The sequence below is a fragment of the Pan troglodytes genome, chromosome 1, assembly GCF_028858775.2.
Source record: "Pan troglodytes isolate AG18354 chromosome 1, NHGRI_mPanTro3-v2.0_pri, whole genome shotgun sequence".
Classification (NCBI taxonomy): domain Eukaryota; kingdom Metazoa; phylum Chordata; class Mammalia; order Primates; family Hominidae; genus Pan; species Pan troglodytes.
Window position 1 is genome coordinate 162,518,238 of NC_072398.2, and position 6,000 is coordinate 162,524,237.

General features: G+C 37.4%; 1 protein-coding gene across 3 annotated transcripts in view; it reads left to right on the top strand.

Annotated features, from left to right (window-relative positions):
* Positions 1-4,528, top strand: part of DEPDC1 (DEP domain containing 1) — a 31,500-nt gene extending 26,972 nt beyond the window's left edge. The window contains exons 13-14 of one of the 3 annotated variants that reach the window (XR_010153534.1): positions 2,482-2,603; positions 4,207-4,380. The gene's annotated coding sequence lies outside the window, so the exon portion shown is untranslated. Of the gene's footprint in view, positions 1-2,481; positions 2,604-4,206 lie in introns of all 3 variants that reach the window. The other 2 variants (XR_010153531.1, XR_010153536.1) reach the window with 2 other exon arrangements.
* The last annotated feature ends 1,472 nt before the right edge of the window (positions 4,529-6,000 follow it).

Genomic DNA, 6,000 nt, shown 5'->3' on the forward strand with positions numbered 1-6,000 from the left:
TGCATTTTTTTAAGTGACTCTCAGGCAGCAGTGCCATCTGCAGGCCTCCTCTGATGCAGCTCTTTTTAGTTTATGGAAATCTCTTCTTAAAAGGGATTTGGCTCTACTAAATATAGCTTTATAATGTCAAATACAAAGTGATGTTATTCACAAATTTTAAAAAGGTGAATTTACAGGTACAGATCTCTGATAGAAATCTTTTAACCATTAAGCTAATATCGACTGTCTGTATTAATAATCAAAATATCAAACATAATGCACAGCATCTGGAATATATATGGAATGAGCACGGATTTTGGGGATCACACAGAACTGCGTTCTTGGGACTCATTACTTACCAGCTGTGTGAAACCTTTAAAATGTTACTTAAACTTTCTGAGATGCAGGCTTTTTATTTAAAATATGGGGATAATATTTTCTTCATTAAATGTTTGAGAGTTCAAATGACATGTATAAAGTGCCTAGTACAGAATGTGCATACAGTATGCCTTCAATTGATAATAGTGCCCTTTTCCTTGAAATTAAAACAGAAATATCTCTAGACCATTTATTGCTTTTGTGCCCAGAAAATTTAAAAGTTGTGAACATATCATTGCCCTTTTAGAGAAAATAGAGTATGAAGGAACTGTCTTCCTAGAAAACTTATCCATCTCTTTTCATTCTGACATCCATTAAAATTTAGCTATAGATGTATATGTTAATACCTGCATAGAATATTACTGTTAGATAGTTATAAGAAATTGATAAATAGTGGTTGCTGAATTTTGGAGCTATAAAAGGGTCTTATTTCTTAATGTGTATATCCTTGGTATTATTTTAATTGCAATCATGTACAATATTACTTTTTGAAAATAAAAACACACAACCACCTAGAAAAGAAAAATGTATGAGACTGCCCTTACATTAAAAATGGACGATAAGGCCAAGCATGGTGGCTAATGCCTGTAGTCCCAGCACTTTGGGAGGCCGAGACAAGCAGATTGCTTGAACCCAGGAGTTCAAGACCAGCCTGTGCAACATGGTGAAACCCCATCTCTACAAAACATACAAAAAGTAGCCCAGTTGTGTAGGTCTGAAGTCCCACCTACTTGGGAGGCTGAAATGGGAGGATCACTGAGCCCAGGGAGCTTGAGGTTGCAGTGAGCCATGATTGCACCACTGCACTCCAGCCTGGGCAAAAGAGTGAGACACTCTTAAAAAACAAAACAAAAAAAAAGATAATTATCTCTCCCCATCTAATCTTTGCTTCTAAGTATAACAAGATATAAAAAAAAGAAAGTTTAATAGAGCAATTCAGATTTTGTATAAACTTCCTTTGGAATCATAAAATATACTCTTAAGGGAATCTGTATACAATTTTCCTCAAAATTGATTAGATTAAACTACCTATAATTCTCTCAGGAAGCAGAGGCTGAGCTAGATATATTCAACTGCTAGCTCTTTGTCATGTAGTAGACAATGGTTTCTATTTGCAGACTTTTAAACAAAGCACTCTGCCTTGAAGTGAGCCTACCATCTACGTGGAAAACTAACATAAGTACGGTTACCTTGGTACATGCTACAAGAAGACAAGATTCTTTACCTATCTAACAAAACACTTAAGGCATGTTACATGTATTCCTCATACTATGATGATGCAGACATTGCAGGTTAGGCTAGAAGAGATACAATAAAATCTGTGATATCTGGAAGATATAGTTTAGAAGAATTGGTAATTAATTATCTTACCTATAGTTTCCAAAGACTTCTGAATCAAATTTATTAGACTTTAACATCTACTATGTTATTGCATAGTATCCACAGTAATAGTCACCAATCTCTGCCACCCTTCACCTGACTAAATCAGACTAATTTCTTAGTACTCAGCTGAGGCACCACCTACCCTACTAAGTGGATCTCCTCCTGTGTGTGCTCCCAAAAGACCCTGTATCTGTGTCCATTACTGAACTTACCACATTTTGTTAAAATATTTTGTTTATATGCCTGGCTTCTTCCATCAAACCATGAGTTTCTGGAGAGTAAGAACTTTCTTGTTCATTTTTATTAACTCCAATACCTATCACAGTACCTAGTGAAGTAAATCAAACTATTTCACTCCAAAATATATTTCCTTGACATATTCTGAGATAGCTGTTTAGAAATCCTGTAAACAGAAGTAGCTCTACCAAGCTGTCTTTTGTGAAGGAGATTTACATCTGTAGAGAATCTGCATTGATGCAGGCAGGCCTTCCCTTGTCCAGATCTAGGAAAGATTAACTGAGAGTCAGAACCCTTTAAAGGTCTGAAAGAAACATTTACCATCTATTCTCTTTGAGGGTTACTACCTGTGAGGTTTCATTTATATAACAAGACCATGTTTGCTAGCCAGGCCTCCTCTTCTCTTCTCTCTCCCATAACATGTCTTGCCAATATAACCTGATTTAACTACCATCATCTGTTTTGGGCCATGCTCTGAGCCCCTATTTTTTCTGTATCCTCCAGATAGTATATGAGCTTCTGAATTTCATCACTCCGTGACTCTCCCCGTGTGCATGCTAATAGATTTATATGCTTTTTCTCCAAGCTGGCTTTTGTCATGTGATTTTTCAGTGAACCTTCACAAGGTAGATATTTTCCCTTGGCTCCTACATTAACATATACTTAGAAGTTACTCAAAAGATGTTAAATGAAATAAATGGAAGAATGGATTTGTGTCAGGCCTGTGGCACCAAAGTCTGTACATAAGAAAGCTTTGACAATGTTTCTGAAAAGTCCTCTTCCATAGTTTCTTGATTTTGATAAAATCAATCAGATTTTTGACTCCTCAGAAGGAAACAGTCAATCCTCATTATTCATAATTCTATATTTGCAAATTCACCTACTTGCTAAAATGGATTTGTAACCCCCAAATCAGTACTTGCAGCACTTTCATGGCTATTCAAAGACATACCCAGAGTGGTGTAATATTTGAGTCACCCAACATACACATTTCTCATCAAAGTCAAACAAGGTGATATTCTACCATCTTGTTTCAGCTCTTCTACTGTAAACAAGTGTCCTTTTTGAGGTGTGTTTAGTGCCACATTTTTCTGCTTTTTGTTGCCCATTTCACTGTCTGAAATGGCCACAAAGTCTGGTTCTGAGATACTGTCTAGAGTCCCTGAGGACAAGGCCAATGTGCCTTACTTACAGAGAAAACGTGTATGTTAGATAAACTTCATTCAGGTCTGAGTTATAGTGCTGTTGGCTGTGAGTTCGATGTTAATGAATCAGCAATATATATAAAATAATGTGTCTTTATAATAGAAATAAATATAAAATAAGGTAATATATTGATTCATTGATAAAAATGTTGGGCTTACAGTAGCCTAATCTTGTGTATCGGCTAGGAGCAAAAGTTCAGTATTCACTAATTCAGTATTTGCAGTGACTTTATAGAACATAACTTCTACAAATAATGAGAATCAATTGTATTACCATATGTTTACAAAACAGTGGAGGTATCATGGTTGATTTGTTTTTCCTAAATATTTCTATATTTTCCAAATTTATAATCATGAGTATGTACTAATTTTATGACAAGGAATAAAGCTTTTAAAAACAGAGACACTGTTTGTGATACTGTAGTATGAGTAAAAAGTAATTATGTAGCAGTCAGATCTAGGTTTGAGTCACCATTCTGCCACTTACCACCTATGTAGTAATTGTTACTACCTACGTAACTTTGGAAAAGTTGTTTAACTTTTCATAACCTATTTCCCCATTTGTAAAACCAGGATAACACTATGGGACTTTATTCTGAGGATTAGAAACAATATAGCTAAGTTATCCAGCTCAATATTTAGCATACAATGGACATGCAATAAAAATGCAGGTATGAATATTATTAACTTTCTCCTAGGATTAAACTACAGAAAATCTAGCCTCAATGGCTCACACATCTTTGGGAAATCATGACTTTTATCCTAGTTATTATCCCCATTCATAAGCACAAATTTTACAGACTCAATGCCTCAGCTTCTCATCCCTTATGTTCATTCTATCATTTTTTTTAAGAGAGACAGGGTCTCACACTGTTGCCTAGGCTGCAGTGCAATGGTACAATTATAGCTCATTACAGCCTCCAACTCCTAGGCTTAAGTGACCCTCCTGCCTCAGCCTCTGTAGTCACTGGGACCACAGGTACACACCACCACGCCTGATTAATTGTTGTTTTATTTTTCATAGAGACGGAGTCTTGCTATATTGTCCACTCCTGACCTCAAGTGATCCTGCTGCTTCAGCCTCTCAAAGCGATGGGATTACAAACATGAGCCATCACTCCCAGCTTATCAACTGTTTTTGAGTGTTCATGATGGGCAGGAACTATACTAACATTGATTAAAATAGAAAAGGGTCTTGCCTTGGTTCTTGCCATGGGTTAAAACATGTAATTTAGACCTTTGTAGGAGAACTATAGTGATTTTCACTTCCACTTACATACCCCTTTGAATACTGGGATATAGGGTTAAGACAATTAACCATAAAATATAGCATATTCTAAAAAGTGCTTCTTTTTCAAATCAAGTCCCATCAAGTATTTGCTCAGGGACCACCCCAGTTGTTTGTTCTTTAAACTGCTTAATATGTGTGGCATTGGAGTGTTTGATTTTCTTTCAAACAATAATTCTCCAAAGCATGTTCCACATGTTCCCTTTCTTTGAGAGTTCATGACATTCTCCTCTCTCTTTCTGACAACCTGGGCAGATTAACATAGCAATACACTTACACTAGGTTAGTCTGCGATGGTCAACAGGACCTGACTAGTGTACACATTTAACATTTCTAAAATGAAAACTATTTCTAAAAGGAGTTTTTGAGAATAACTGAATTCATACCCCAGTTACATTTAATAAGGTTGATTTAACTGGAACAGAATTAGTGACAGAATTTATGCTCTAAAACTAAACTACACGATTGGAAGTTCCCCTTGACCTCCCATACAGGGAGGGGTAGCAGTGTGTTTCTGTGTTTCTCCTTACTTCTGTGTTTCTCTGCCAGTCATGATCTGCCCACCTGTGTTGCCCTGTTCCTTGGTGTAGGGGCATTTGAAGTGTCACTTCCTGTGTTCTCATATTTTGTCCAAGAGGCAGAAAAATTCTCTCCACCTATGGCCCAGTGTCCTGTTGCTCCCATGAATAGAACAGTTTGCTCCCCTCTCCCGTGGGATGCAGCCCTTCTGCATTTGTCTATTTGATCTTATCTCAGCTTTTAAGTTGTGTTCTGTGTCTCTCTACCTTACATTATCATGTCCTCTCTCTGCATATTCTCTTCTGCTTCAGTGCTCCACCATGTTGGAAAGACTATTTACCTTTGGGAAATGATTTTATTTTGCCACCAGGAAACCACTCCTTTCCCCTAGTGTTTCTTCTCTCACACACCATGGATCCCGAGAACAGGATACAATAAGTAGATTTTCTTCATTCCAGAACATCCTGGGCCATAGCTACACAGCAGGGATCAAAGCAGCCACACATCAAAAGCAACCCTGCTGAGAAATGCGGCCCTGAGGCTTCAGTGCCTGAGGCTCATTATCCTCACTGCCTGAAAGTCATGTATATCTCATCTCGTCTTCCCCTTGTCTGCTGTTCCTTCTCCACACCCAGCAGAGATCCACTCTTTACTAAACTTTCTTAACAACTCAAGATAAAAACTCTTTCCCCTTCTCTTCCCCTGCTTCTTCCTCTCCTAATTAACTGATAAACAATTTCAGTGATACTCACATGTTCACTTAACATTTCTTAAACCCTTACTTTGTGCCAGGTACTATGTTAAGTGATGGGGCTAGAAAAATGAACGACACCTTCCCTGCTCTCAAATAGCTTTTTAACTAATGGAGCAAGACAGGCAACACCTAAACAGATCTATATAGTGTGATGAAGTTGGTGGTAGAGGCAGGCACAGATCTTTTGAGAGTAAATGGGAGAGGCCCCATTTCTTATACAAGGTGATGCCCTTGCTGAATATTTTGCCAGACAAAGG